Raw genomic sequence first — 16,349 nt, 5'->3', positions numbered from 1 at the left:
ACCACGGACAACACGGTTCGTCCTACCGCCTTCACTTAACAACCGAGAGCAGCGGTGTTTGCGTCGAGTTGTCAGAGCTTCCAGAGACGCGACAACCGCAGAATCAGAGTGGGACGTACGGTGAACGTGTCCGTTAGGAAAGTGCTGTGGAATGGGCTCTGGTAGCAGACGGTAGGTGCGAGTGCTTTCGCTAGCAGCACGACACCGCCTGCAGCGCCTCTACATCTACATCTACATTTATACTCCGCAAGCCACCCAACGGTGTGTGGCGGAGGGCACTTTACGTGCCACTGTCATTACCTCCCTTTCCTGTTTCAGTCGCGTTTGGTTCGCGGGAAGAACGACTGCCGGAAAGCCTCCGTGCGCGCTCTAATCTCTCTAATTTTACATTCGTGATCTCCCCGGGAGGTATAAGTAGGGGGAAGCAATATATTCGATACCTCATCCAGAAACGCACCCTCTCGAAACCTGGCGAGCAAGCTACACCGCGATGCAGAGCGCTTTTCTTGCAGAGTCTGCCACTTGAGTTTGTTAAACATCTCCGTAACGCTATCACGGTTACCAAATAACCCTGTGACGAAACGCGCCGCTCTTCTTTGGATCTTCTCTATCTCCTCCGTCAACCCGATCTGGTACAGATCCCACACTGATGAGCAATACTCAAGTATAGGTCGAACGAGTGTTTTGTAAGCCACCTCCTTTGTTGATGGACTACATTTTCTAAGCACTCTCCCAATGAATCTCAACCAACAATTAATTTTATATGATCATTCCACTTCGAATCGTTCCGCACGCATACTCCCAGATATTTTACAGAAGTAACTGCTACCAGTGTTTGTTCCGATATCATATAATCATACAATAAAGGATCCTTCTTTCTATGTATTCGCAATACATTACATTTGTCTATGTTAAGGGTCAGTTGCCACTCCTTGCACCAAGTGACTATCCGCTGCAGATCTTCCTGGATTTCGCTACAATTTTCTAATGCTGCAACTTCTCTGTATACTACAGCATCATCCGCGAAAAGCCGCTTGGGACTTCTGACACTATCTACTAGGTCATTTATATATATTGTGAAAAGCAATGGTCCCATAACACTCCCCTGTGGCACGCCAGAGGTTACTTTAACGTCTGTAGACGTCTCTCCATTGATAACAACATGCTGTGTTCTGTTTGCTAAAAACTCTTCAATCCAGCCACACAGCTGGTCTGATATTCCGTCGGCTCTTACTTTGTTTATCAGGCGACAGCGCGGAACTGTATCGAACGCCTTTCGGAAGTCAAGAAAAATAGCATCTACCTGGGAGCCTGTATGTAATATTTCTGGGTCTCATGAACAAATAAAGCGAGTTGGGTCTCACACGATCGCTGTTTCCGCAATCCATGTTGATTCCTACATAGTAGATTCTGGGTTTCCAAAAACGACGTGATACTCGAGCAAAAAACATGATCTAAAATTCTACAACAGATCGACGTCAGAGATATAGGTCTATAGTTTTGCGCATCCGCTCGACGACCCTTCTTGAAGACTGGGACTACCTGTGCTCTTTTCCTGGCTCCTGGGCTCACGGCCATATCTGTTGGACCCTAGACGACTGGAAAACCGTGGCCTGGTCACATGAGTCATTATTTTAGTTGGTAAGAGGTGATGGTGCGTGGCGCATACTCCACGAAGCCATGGACCCAAGTTGTCAACGAGGCACGGTGCAACCTCCTGATGGTTTCATAATGGTGTTGGTTGTGTTTTCATGGAACGGACTGGGTCCTCTGTTCCAACTGAACCGATAATTGACTGGAAATGGTTTTCTTCGGTTACTTGGAGACCATGTGCAGCCATTCATGGACTCAGTCTTATGGAGGACAATGATTTGTCGCCCAGTTCGCCCGACATGACTCCCATCGAGCCGGCCGGAGTGGCCGTGCGGTTCTAGGCGCTACAGTCTGGAACCGAGCGACCGCTACGGTCGCAGGTTCGAATCCTGCCTCGGGCATGGATGTGTGTGATGTCCTTAGGTTAATTAGGTTTAATTAGTTCTAGGGCGACTGATGACCTCAGAAGTTAAGTCGCATAGTGCTCAGAGCCATTTGAACCATTTGAACTCCCATCGAACATTTATGGGACATAATCGAGAGGTCAGCTCCCGGACAAAATCCTGCACCGGCAACACTTTCAGAGTTATGGACGACTATAGAGGCAGCACTGGGCAATATTTCTGCATGGAACTTCCAACGACTTATTGAGTCCATGTCACGTGGGGTTGCTGCACGACTCGACACGACACGAGATTAGGAGGTATCCCAAGACTTTTATCGCCTCAGTGTAATAAAGAAAAGAATGGATAGGAAACAGAAATTATTATCATTTTGATACCGAATGAAGGTATCTCGCATGTAGCTTCCACTTTCCTTTTGTTTACGATTAGTTCATCAAACTTTTTGGGTGCACCATCTATAAGCTATTGTTTCTCTGTAACCGTAGGAGCAACAGTGACTAAACTACGTGACTAAGGCATGCGCTGAAATATGGGTTGCATCAGCAGCGGCTAACTCGATGCGCTCGTGGTTCCAGGGCAAATAGTTAAGCTCGCTACCTGCTCAGCGTATTACGTCAGATAATGGCGTCATCAGCGAAAGCGGATCGATTCGTGAATAAGTGGCACAACGTTCACGAGCGTAAGATGCAACGCGAGTTTCGCCTGTCCGCACTCCGACGGTAGGTGATTGCAAAAGGAACAGAGGATGCGCACGCTGTTCTGTCCAGATTTAACGGATGGAACTGGTGCAGTAGCTAATAGGTTGGAAACTATACAGTTCTAATCCTCGACCGGCCGACCTGAAATAGGTTTTTCGTTGTTTTCTGAAAAAGTTCGAAATTATTTATACAAGCCGAACTTGCCTGCCGCGCCTATGAGGAGGGAAGCCGTGTAATACGAGCAGTAGCCAGTGTACGACACGTCACATTCTGTTCGACAGTCTTGCACTGCGTATCGATTAGGGGTAAGAGACCGATATTACGTGACATCGGAACACCAAGAGATAAGTGAATACCTGTTGTGACTTGGCAAGACAGCCAAGCCACTAGGAGGTGAAGCCGAAAGGCACGCGTTTAAGCTCACGCAGGCTGGCGTGAGGTCTGGAACAGTTAAAGGATTTGAGTCTAGCAAATAAAGTACGTAGCTGCTGGAATACTTAACTTAAATCCATAACTGGTGAACATCGCTCTTGACGGTACATGTTTTACAGCATCAATAGTAAGTAGTAATGGCGCCTTGCTAGGTCGTAGCAAATGACGTAGCTGAAGGCTATGCTAACTATCGTCTCGGCAAATGAGAGCGTAATTTGTCAGTGTAGCATCGCTAGCAAAGTCGGCTGTACAACTGGGGCGAGTGCTAGGAAGTCTCTCTAGACCTGCCGTGTGGCGGCGCTCGGTCTGCAATCACTGACAGTGGCGACACGCGGCTCCGACGTATACTAACGGACCGCGGCCGATTTAAAGGCTACCACCTAGCAAGTGTGGTGTCTGGCGGTGACACCACAATATCTATCCGCTTCTAGGTCACAGGCAGGGAATTTCTGGTATAAAATTAAAAAAAAAAGAGATGTTCTGGTGATGCGGGAACTCAAGCGAAATAGAGTAATTGACAACGTAATCTTAAAAATTACTGCAGTCTGCGTAACATTTACGTAACTTGGAAGCGAGTTTACGCTTTGAAATTGGAACAGTGGTGGTAGTAGCACTAATAGTAGTAGTAACATTCATCCATAGATCGCTTTCAGAAAAATATTCGTTGTATTACAACTTATAAAAAAACAAAAATATTCATGGTATTACAACTTAAGAACAAAAAACGTAATTAATATAGCAAGATTTCAATGCACTTAAGAACAAAAAAAGGTAATAATGACCTAGTAGATAGTGTCGGATGTTCCATGCGGCTTTTCGCGGATGATGCTGTAGTATACAGAGAAGTTGCAGCATTAGAAAATTGTAGCGAAATGCAGGAAGATATGCAGCGGATAGGCACTTGGTGCAGGGAGTGGCAACTGACCCTTAACATAGACAAATGCAATGTATTGCGAATACATAGAAAGAAGGATCCTTTATTGTACGATTATATGATAGCGGAACAAACACTGGTAGCAGCTACTTCTGTAAAATATCTGGGAGTATGCGTGCAGAACGATTTGAAGTGGAATGATCATATAAAATTAATTGTTGGTAAGGCGGGTGCCAGGTTGAGATTCATTGGGAGAGTCCTCAGAAAATGTAGTCCATCAACAAAGGAGGTGGCTTACAAAACACTCGTTCGACCTATACTTGAGTATTGCTCATAAGTGTGGGATCCGTACCAGGTCGGGTTGACAGAGGAGATAGAGAAGATCCAAAGAAGAGGGGCGCGTTTCGTCACAGGGTTATTTGGTAACCGTGATAGCGTTACGGAGATGTTTAGCAAACTCAAGTGGCAGACTCTGCAAGAGAGGCGCTCTGCATCGCGGTGTAGCTTGCTGTCCAGGTTTCGAGAGGGTGCGTTTCTGGATGAGGTATCGAATATATTTCTTTCCCCTACTTATACCTCCCGAGGAGATCACGAACGTAAAATTAGAGAGATATGAGCACGCATGGAGGCTTTCCGGCAGTCGTTCTTCCCGCAAACCATACGCGACTGAAACAGGAAAGGGAGGTAATGACAGTGGCACGTAAAGTGCCCTCCGCCACAGACCGTTGGGTGGCTTGCGGAGTATAACTGTATATGTAGATGTAGATGTAGAATGCATATATAAAGACGTTTACACATTTTGAGTTCCAGTTTGACAACGTTGGACAGGTAGTCGACTGTGGCGTTATAGTGAGAACCATCTCAGCATTTGAGTGATGTAGTTTAGGGAAACCACTGAAAACTCAAATCAGGATGGCTGGATGGCGATTAGACCCTACATCCTCCCGAGTACAATGCCAGTCTGTCAGAAACACCGCCACTCCGTTCTCATTATCCCTGAGACGCAACACCTTTTTGTTTATACATTCTCGCAAAGTTATTTCGTAATTTCAAAGTTAGTGCTACAGTGGTCGTTCATTCACGACACGGACCACAGCGCACACTACACACGCTGTCGGCTGACATGCGAACCGTGGCAACGGCGATTGGTTCCCATTTTGAATGTCGCAGCTCAGAAAGGAGAGTGAGATGCTAGTATTATACTCTACGCAACTTTGTTGTAAAGCATTGCGCGCCACCCCCCTCCCCCCCACTCCCCCCTTTCTGGCCACCTCCATCAATAAAATTTGGTGCGAAATAGCGCCATGAAGTGACATAAGTGTTTTATTGTTATTTTGTTTTTTTTTCTTTTTAATCAAACATGAACAGCGTGTTATAAGCAGCCCTTCTCTGAAAAGGACGTACTTGCTTAAGAGGTACTTTTTAACTGCATTTTTAAATAAGACTGTTCCAGTAATTTTCTTAGGAAAATAAACTGTACAATTTGATTCCTTACTAGAAAATGTTGTTTCAATTCCTATATTTATTCTTTCATAATAGACGTGAATTCAGTCTCAATCTTGCTCGATGGTTACGGACACAGCTGTTTGTACAGTAATTATGAAGGTTTTTATGTGCGTAGCTGATTGGTAAACCTAATCTCTGTTTCAAACAGATCGTTATAATGAGTTCGATTACTATGACAATGTAGCCAGGTACCAGAAAATGTAGAAGAACCGACTGCAAAATAAGGCACCAAATTCAGCAGAACAACCGGTGACACATGTTAAGCTCGTGAGTCAGAACTTCCAGGAGCTCGTTACACAAGCACCGAGAGAAGAAAGATAGCGCTGTACAACGTTAACGAGGAGTAAAACGGGCGGCAGAGGAGGTCATGCACATCTCCGCAGCAACAAGAGACACCGAGGACAATGCAGAAACACCCAGACAATCTACCAAAGGTGTTGAAGGCGCACTTCGCCTCGACAGGCTGCAAGAATCATCAAATCTACAAACAGCGCTAAGAGAAAACATGGGGACCAACACCGGCAGAGAAATCTGTAACGATGCATTTCACCCGATGTTTTCGATTGTATTCAACTCACGCATGAAATTTTCAATGTAAGAGGTTAGGTTAGTGTTGTTTAACGTCCCGTCGACAACGAGGTCATTAGAGACGGAGCGCAAGCTCGGGTTAGGGAAGGATGGGGAAGGATATCGGCCGTGCCCTTTCAAAGGAACCATCCCGGAATTTGCCTGAAACGATTTAGGGAAATCACGGAAAATCTAAATCAGGATGGCTGGAGACGGGATTGAACCGTCGTCCTCCCGAATGCGAGTCCAGTGTGCTAACCACTGCGCCACCTCGCTCGGTTTCAATGTAAGGAGAGCCTATGATGAGGAACTGTACAAGCAATTCGTTACATCGCACGGCAGAACAGTTCTTGCCCAACAGCGATGGCGGCATTCACATCTGTTATCACTAGACGGAGACAAGTGGTTTAAAAATACCGCACGTAAATTGTTTGAGAAAAAAGAATCCCTGCGTTAAATTCTTAAAGTAACTACAGATATAAAGATCGGCTTTTGTACTTATAGGAACTAGATACAAAAACTAGCAAATCCTTGAATGCCTGCTATAAGGCAGGCTCAAAAAACCGATTACAGCAGGGGTCACATTTAAGAACGTCTCTACTCTACAGCAGAGAACGGTAACGATCACGCCGCTTCTGTGGAGGTTCCAACTGTCACGGGAAGCTGGACTAGCGTCTCAATATACTTGCATTTCAGTGCCGTCATCGACAAGTGCAGACAGCAATTTTAAGATAGCAATCACGTTGTCCAGTGGAAGCCGCTAATTTATTCACTGCACACAAACACCAAGCCACATTTGTGACGCAGGCATAAAACTAATACCCAATGCGTTCCGATAAAGGATAAATCATCCTGGTTAAAACGCAGGGTATCGGTTTTCAATTTAGAGAACGGTAAAACTATACAGTTTACGAAACGTACTGTAGGCGCTTCAGTGTGGAACGGCGCGACCGCTACGGTCGCAGGTTCGAATCCTGCCCACATGTAAAGCCGGCCGGAGTGGCCGAGCGGTTGAAGGCGCTACAGTCTGGAACCGCACGACCGCTACGGTCGCAGGTTCGAATCCTGCCTCGGGCATGGATGTGTGTGATGCCCTTAGGTTAGTTAGGTTTAAGTAGTTCTAAGTTCTAGGGGACTTATGACCACAGCAGTTGAGTCCCTTGGTGCTCAGAACCATTTGAACCATTTGAACCACATGTAAAACAGTAAACACAAGAACAAGCGTTTTATAAAGTATCAGTTAAAAAATACGTATTGTTAACACATTCACCTCTAAGCATTATCGTGCATATCAAATTACAGCTGTTGTACAGTTCAGAATAAATGTTAGAATGTCCCACCGCCATCTTCAGCGCACTTGCGCACACTTGGGAGAACATGTCGTGTTGCTTGTCTAAGTGCATCTGTGCATTCCCTACGGAGAGCAGTCGCGTCCATAATGCGACCAAGCAGTTTATATGGAGTATTCACTTCCGTTTCAACACCTCAGACATCGTCCAACCCCGTAAACAAATTCTAATAGCGTAAGATCTGGCAATCTTGGTGGTCAGTTAGTAGTACTGGCACTACCAGTTCAGTGTGCGTGCGGTTAAAAAGTTCCCTCACACGTCTGTTAAAATGTGGCGGGGTCCGTCAAGCTGGAACTGCATTGCACTCCGCGTGCCCAGAGCAACGTCCTCATATTCTTCAACAAACGAATTGTCCAAATAATACAAATGATTCAGTTCATCATTCGCACTTTTAAAGTGATTGGACGTATCAGAATGGAATATTAAAAGTGTCCTACCTCGGAAACCATCCGGAACAAGGCATTTGTCCGTACGAAGATTTTTGCTTTAAATGAATGTAGTCAGCATATCCCTGAATATTGACCATTCCTCCTGGTACACACAGTATAGTACTAAGGTTATAAGGACAAACAAAGTAAAGTGTAATGACAATTAGATTGTGGTGCAAGCTTGTACAGGTGAATGCGATGACCGCGTTTGAAGTCAGGGAATATGTAGCTTGTTGACTGGATCATGTCAAGCTTAAGATTTGGCATGTGCTCAGCGACTTGTAACTTATCGTTTGAAACCAGTTAAGAGTTCTGTGATTATTTGTTTACGTCTAGCGAATCCAATAGGCTAATGGTTTTTTCCATTTTGTTGGCTGTTTGTAGTAACCCGTTCCAATAATAAGTGACAGGACAATCGATATATATATATATATATATATACTCCTGGAAATTGAAATAAGAACACCGTGAATTCATTGTCCCAGGAAAATTCATTGTCCCAGGAAGGGGAAACTATTGACACATTCCTGGGGTCAGATACATCACATGATCACACTGACAGAACCACAGGCACATAGACACAGGCAACAGAGCATGCACAATGTCGGCACTAGTACAGTGTATATCCACCTTTCGCAGCAGTGCAGGCTGCTATTCTCCCATGGAGACGATCGTAGAGATGCTGGATGTAGTCCTGTGGAACGGCTTGCCATGCCATTTCCACCTGGCGCCTCAGTTGGACCAGCGTTCGTGCTGGACGTGCAGACCGCGTGAGACGACGCTTCATCCAGTCCCAAACATGCTCAATGGGGGACAGATCCGGAGATCTTGCTGGCCAGGGTAGTTGACTTACACCTTCTAGAGCACGTTGGGTGGCACGGGATACATGCGGACGTGCATTGTCCTGTTGGAACAGCAAGTTCCCTTGCCGGTCTAGGAATGGTATAGCGATGGGTTCGATGACGGTTTGGATGTACCGTGCACTACTCAGTGTCCCCTCGACGATCACCAGTGGTGTACGGCCAGTGTACGAGATCGCTCCCCACACCATGATGCCGGGTGTTGGCCCTGTGTGCCTCGGTCGTATGCAGTCCTGATTGTGGCGCTCACCTGCACGGCGCCAAACACGCATACGACCATCATTGGCACCAAGGCAGAAGCGACTCTCATCGCTGAAGACGACACGTCTCCATTCGTCCCTCCATTCACGCCTGTCGCGACACCACTGGAGGCGGGCTGCACGATGTTGGGGCGTGAGCGGAAGACGGCCTAACGGTGTGCGGGACCGTAGCCCAGCTTCATGGAGACGGTTGCGAATGGTCCTCGCCGATACCCCAGGAGCAACAGTGTCCCTAATTTGCTGGGAAGTGGCGGTGCGGTCCCCTACGGCACTGCGGAGGATCCTACGGTCTTGGCGTGCATCCGTGCGTCGCTGCGGTCCGGTCCCAGGTCGACGGGCACGTGCACCTTCCGCCGACCACTGGCGACAACATCGATGTACTGTGGAGACCTCACGCCCCACTGTTGAGCAATTCGGCGGTACGTCCACCCGGCCTCCCGCATGCCCACTATACGCCCTCGCTCAAAGTCCGTCAACTGCACATACGGTTCACGTCCACACTGTCGCGGCATGCTACCAGTGTTAAAGACTGCGATGGAGCTCCGTATGCCACGGCAAACTGGCTGACACTGACGGCGGCGGTGCACAAATGCTGCGCAGCTAGCGCCATTCGACGGCCAACACCGCGGTTCCTGGTGTGTCCGCTGTGCCGTGCGTGTGATCATTGCTTGTACAGCCCTCTCGCAGTGTCCGGAGCAAGTATGGTGGGTCTGACACACCGGTGTCAATGTGTTCTTTTTTCCATTTCCAGGAGTATATATATATATATATATATATATATATATATATATATATATATATATATCAAAAAGAGTTTTGCGTCACCCCGGTTCCCAGAACTCCTGAAGATAGACGTTGACTGTGGATATTGTATAACAGTCCCCAGTCGCTTTGACTGTTCAGAGATGTCACTAAACCCGCCCAGAGATGTAAACAACCATGCATGAGCAGCGCCTATTAGACAGAATAGGTCCGACAGCCGATCAGTTCCAGTCATACCACCAGGAAGGAGGTACACGGATCGTTTTGTCTGTAGTTCAACCATGGCGAGACGGTCAGTACCGCGGTTCCATCGCGTTCGCGTTGTTACTTTGTCCCATTAAGGGCTCTCCACAAGGTAAGTGTCCAAAGCTATGTTGTCCGGACATGTAGGAGATATAGACAGAGGAACTGTCGATGAAATGCCTCGCTCAGGCCGCCCAAGGGCTACTACTGCAGTGGATGACCGATACCTACGGATTATGGCTCGGAGGAACCCTGAGAGGAACTCCAACATGCTGAATAATGGTTTTCGTGCAGCCACAGGACGTCGTGTTACGACTCAAGCTGTGCGCAATAGGCTGCATGATGCGCAACTTCACTTCCGACGTCCATGGCGAGGTCCATCTTTGCAACCAAGACACCTAGCAGCGTGGTACTGATGGGCCCAATAATATGTCGAATGGACCGCTCAGGATTGGCATCACGTTCTCTTCACCGATGAGTCTCGCATATGCCTTCAACCAGACAACCGTCGGTGTTTAGAGGCAACCTGGTCAGGCTGAACGCCTTAGACACACTGTCCAGCGAGTGCAGCAACGTGGAGGTTGCCTGCTGTTCTGGGGTGGCATTATGTGGGGCCGACATACGCCGCTGGTGGTCATGGAAGGCGCCGTATCAGCTGTACGATACGTGAATGCCATCCTCCGACCGATAGTGCAACCTTATCGGCAGCATATTGGCGACGCATTCGTCTTCATGGACGACAATTCGCGCCCCCATCGTGCACATCTTGTGAATGACTTCCTTCAGAATAACGACATCGCTCGATTACAGTGACCAGCGTGTTCTCCAGACATTAACCCTATCGAACATGCCTGGTATAGACTGAAAAGGGTTGTTTATGGACGACGTGACCCACCAACGTCTCTGAGGAATCTATGCCGAATCGCCGTTGAGGAGTGGGACGATCTGGGCCAACAGTGCCTTGATGAACTTGTGGATAGTATGCCACGCCGAATACAGGTACGCATCAATGCAAGAGGACGTGCTACTAGGTATTAAAGGTACCGGTGTATACAGCAATCTGGACCGCCACCTCTGAAGGTCTCGCTGTATGGTGGTACAGCATGCAATGTGTGGTTTTAATGAGCAATAAAAAAGGCGGGAATGATGTTTACGTTGATCTCTATTCCAATTCTCTGTACAGCTTCCGGAACTCTCGGAACCGAGGCGATGAAAAACTTTTTTGTTGTGTGTGCATATATATAATAAATGACGACTTGAATCTGCCATGTCACACAAACACATGAGAGTAACAGGATGTAGAGATACGGAGTGGAATGATATCATAATCTCAGTTGTAGGCGAAGGAATTCAGAGCTTCGGATTTATTAGCTGGGTAAACCGTAATTTTATACGAAAAAGATCGCTTGTGGGGTCCATACAGCATTCTGTTGCAGTGTGTCGGATCCACATGGAAAAGGTAGGGCCTAGCTGGTAGCGGACTTCAAATCGAGTGAAATGTGCACAGGTGGGAAACGCATTGTTGTGGAGGTGCGGCAACAATGTTAATGAATGTAATACCAGAGGTGGCTTTTTATGTTATGCAGAGTCTCTCAAAATCTCATTCATTTATCCGTGATAATTTCTGATATAATGGGGCATATGTACTGAAAATTTTAGTTTGCGAGAAATTGACTTTAAAGAAAAAACTTTTGAAATTTGTTACTTACAGTTAATTAAAACTTTCCTGCTGCATATGATGGTCATTCTTTGGCCTCTAGCAGGTCTTCCAGCTCATTTTTCACCTTCCTGGATGTTTGTCTTGCTTTCTTGGCCATATTAAATGCAGACCTGTCTGCATCGGCTATCCTAATTTTATCGTAATGTTGCAGCCCAGTGATTATATTTTCACCAGGACTAATTCCCAGCTTTGTCAGTACCCAACACTTTCCAATATTACCACAATTGAATGTAATAACAGCATCATGAACTCCTAGTTTCATTGTATGCATGCCCACAAATACAGTTTTAGGAAGGCAGTTCCAAATTATGCTGTTGAAACATTCATTTGGGTTCTGTGTCTGCCCATGCAGAGATTTCCTTAGAAGTCTCTGAAAATAGGTTTAATTGCTGTAATAACAGCAGCAGGAAGAGAATGCTGGTGAGAATAAAATTCTCCAGTTGCCGGACCCCTATTGTATTTGCACCACGAATTTTCTCCTGATGGACACGATCTATGACATGGCTTATCATCAGTAGAGGACTTACAGAAGAATATGGCCCAAACATCTCTCTTCATTGCCTCCAGATTTTCTTTATTTCTCCTAATTGCCTGCCCATAGTATACCTGCAAGTTTTCTATTTCAGTTTTAGTTAATCGACCCTGTCCAGTCAACAATTTTCCATCTTGTAATTTTTTTCCTCTCATATCAATAGTTAGTTTTCTCATCTTTGTTTCCAAACGTTTTTGAACATGGCCTACACATTTTATTTTGCTAATAATGGCATCTCCATATGGCTTAGAGTTCACCACGCTGTTGTATGCCTTACTCACTGTCACCCAAACATTTGGTATGCCGTTCGCCTCTTGTTTCTACGGAGCGATGAAATATTTGCTGTACTCCATGAACTTCCACACCACCACTTACTTGTTCCTCTAAAATTAGCCACACAGTTGTGTTCTTTATGTTCACTGACTTTACAACATTTGCAATATTTAGACATTATCTCCACATCTAACACTTTACTGGTGTCTACACTCGTGGCAGTCACTACTCCATTCAGAGAAGTATGTCCTCTTTTCTGCCAACTTCCACCAAGTGCAACTGCAATATCCGGACATCCATCATTTTCTTCCACTGCTTCCCTAGCAGCCAGTTTCATGCTTTCCTCGCTGAGCTCACATACAGCTTTCTCTAATATTACAGTCAGTTTTTCAAATTTATTTGTGGTTGATGTAAGTTTATCACTGAACAAAATGTTCTCCCTACAGCCTTGCCCTTGCCAATGGATCGTAAGGCATAAACTAATCCAGTATTAATTTCATAAGGGCCACTTGCATCTGGTTTTGAAGAACTCAAAATGAAATCACAGCTGAGCATTTAGTGCAAATTGAATCCAAAGCAATTGCTAGGCCTTTTCTCCCACTGGCACTTTCACAAATTTTCACACTCAGTGACTCTCCACACTGTCTATCTACATTGTACAAATTTAGAAATTACATCTGATAATATTCTCAAATTTATAATAATGTTACTGCACCCCTTGTCACTTACAGTAAATTCGTTGTAACTCTCTTGAAATGGTGAGAGCTTCTTTGATGATGCACTTGTTGAAGAATTATAATTAGAAACATCGTTGCCAGGCGACATAACCTCTTGTACAGAAAGCTTTCTAAAGTTGTTCCCTCTAAATTGTCGTTTCTTTAAAATGCCTTTACGTTTTGTCATCTTCAATAAACACAACAAAACACACGAAAATAAGCACTGCAAACGTAAGTATAGCAACTACTCGCAACCACACTTGAACATAACTGCTTGTTTGTAACTGTGTTGTTTACAAACAGCAGAAACAAAAGAATACCGACCGTTGCATTCAAAGGATAGCCAACACACTCGGGAGCAAAAAAAAAATCCCTAACGTGCAATGTATGGGATATAAAGGTCTAAAATATATGCAGAAAAGTGGGTGACAGAATGTGAGCGTGGCGCTTAAACGCACTTGGTAGGAAAGTGCTCTTTAAATGCTCAAAAAAAATTTTTTCAGTAAAATCTTTTTCAGGTTGCTTAAATAAAACTTTAATCTATCGAAATATGATGAAAACGGAAAATCGATTTTTTTCGACGTGAACCACGGTGTGATTCCCTTAATAGTAGTGTGGTGCAAACTACACGTTGCGGCGCCAGACCAGTACATGAAGAGAAGGGCAGATCGAAACCGGTAGTCGGGAATAAAAAGAAATTGCGATTCAGGCATTTTTTCTTCATTTATTATAAAAACAGAACTTATTATGACAACATAGGTCACAGCTCCTAAGATACGGATTCAATTATGGAACAAGAGAAACATCGTGTTATGTTGGCTTTTACTAGGTTCATCAGTTAAGAACAATTTAAGCATGAAACAATGATTTCCTGACCCACTGTACATTCGCCGACTGTTTTTATAAGTCGTGCAGTTGAGCCGCTTCCCAAGCTACTTCAAATGTAAACAAGTGGCAAAACACTCTTCTGTCAGCCAGGGGCATCTTTCGTAGTGCCATCTGTACAGCACTGACCCCGCTTCGCCACAGACAGCTCTGCCCAATTGAATAAACGCCTCTGCTTACAGCGGTAGTACACTGGGGGACCAAACGCGATGGGGAGGCAGTGGGCGTGACGGCGGCTGCCCGGGCCTATGTGGTGCAGTCCTGGTACACACGTGTTCCTGACGCCCCACATTCAAACCGCGACGATAAGACGCACAGTAGACCCGCATGGCTCTGCGGTAGAGACATGACATCCGTTCTATGGTCCTGTGTCGCTGTTTACCCATGTGGATATGTCGTGTGTGCCATACACAAAATCCACCTTTGTCCTCGAAAACCCGAATTCTTGTGCGTTCTGATAGATCGTGTGAGCCATGCGTCTTGCACCTGTTGCCAACCCGTGTTGAAAAGCAGTTATCTCGCGACGTGCTCCGAAGTACACCGCACACCTGCCTGTATCTGGCAGCTCAGACATAGCGTCTACACTTGCACCACACGAAACAATCGGGCATCGTACATGGCACATCTTCAAATGCGGCAACCTTTCCCGTGACCTTCGTCTAATCGTAAATGAATCAGTATAAGCTACAGTACCAGCTGCTAAATAATAACACAGAATAAAAGTGCATTCAGAAAATATCACAGAAGAAATTGCGCCTAACTGAACTAGCCCTGGATTGGAATCGAATGTTGCCTAACTTTTAACTGTTCGGTCTCAACATTTGCCTTGCGCTCATTTTAGCAACACCGCGGAGTGTGGATACTAACTTTGGCAATTCAGGTTCATTAAACGCTTCTTATACGTGTTCGTCGCTGATTGGACGCTGCTTCATGGCCGCAGCCCCGAAACGGCGCAGTTCCGATGTACAGTTACCTACCAAATTTCACTCGCTTCGACGGCCTTATTTCTACTGCTTTCGTCTGGGCTTCCTTTCTGCGTGTTAACATTCACCGCTCAGTCCGAAAGAACGTACGTGAAATGGCCGTTGTTTTGTCAAATGCGATACGTTTTCCTACTTTGTAAAGCTTTCCAGCGTTATACGTATTGCGGAACACAACCTAGCTAAAATAGCTTTCTTATCTTTAATGTCTGAGACATATTCTCCGACGATGGCACATCCACTGCATTTTAAGGCGTGTAACCGCTTTTTAATGTCGAACTGCTGCAGTGGGACTCAAAGGCAGCGCCTCCCCGTTGGCAGGCGATGCTGTTATACGTTAAGACTGACTACCCGCTAGTAGGGGGACGACACTAATGCGGCCCCAAAGCATCGTTATTCAAGAAGGCGGCCTTGACGTCAGCTGATGACGTCACTCAAGATGGAGGTCGTGACGTCAGCTGATGACGCAAGTACGTGACGACACATGACGATAGCTCACGGCGCGATTGACATCATTCAAGATGGCAGCCATGACATTAGCTGATGACACGAGTACCATTACCCAAGATGGCAGGAAAGTGCCACGCCCCCCTGGCATGAAGTTTGAATTTTGGAGGGAAGATGAGTCAGTCGGGCTACCTCCACTAACCTAAGAAAATGGCGAGAAAGAAAGGGCACTTGGAATGTCTCTACTAACCTCAGAAAATGTCAGGAAAGAAAGGGCAGTTGGACTACCTCCACTAACCTAACACCCACTCCCCTCCCCTCCCCCGGAATATTGAGGGAAGTTCCATCAGGACAATGTAACACACCACGAACACCTCTACTAACCTAAGAAAATGGCAGGAAGATAGGTCACTTGGGCTACCTCCTCTAATCTAAGTCATCTGACCGCCACCTCTGCCTAGGAACTGGAGGGGAAAAGAACATGGCCTGTTCTGGACATTAGTCTCTATTTTTCAGTCTTTATTTGAACAATTAGGGACAGTACCACCATCAAGTGTGTTCACCAAGGGGCCTGGAGTCCAACTGACCTAGTACACATTACTGCCACCAGAAGGCACTGTCATCCCACCCATGATGTAATCCAAGATGGTAGGGGGAAATGGTGTGAAAGAGACTCAGACTGTCCCGGATAGAATGGACATAAGTCTTTATTTGGCACGCAGTCTTAATTTGAAAAATTTGAGGTAGTACCTCCATCCAGTGTGTCCACCATGAGGTTCAGAGTCCAACTGACCTAGTACACAGTACTGCCCTTAGAGAT

This window comes from Schistocerca americana, chromosome 4 (assembly GCF_021461395.2).
Source record: "Schistocerca americana isolate TAMUIC-IGC-003095 chromosome 4, iqSchAmer2.1, whole genome shotgun sequence".
Lineage (NCBI taxonomy): Eukaryota > Metazoa > Arthropoda > Insecta > Orthoptera > Acrididae > Schistocerca > Schistocerca americana.
Note: the sequence above shows the minus strand (reverse complement) of the source record.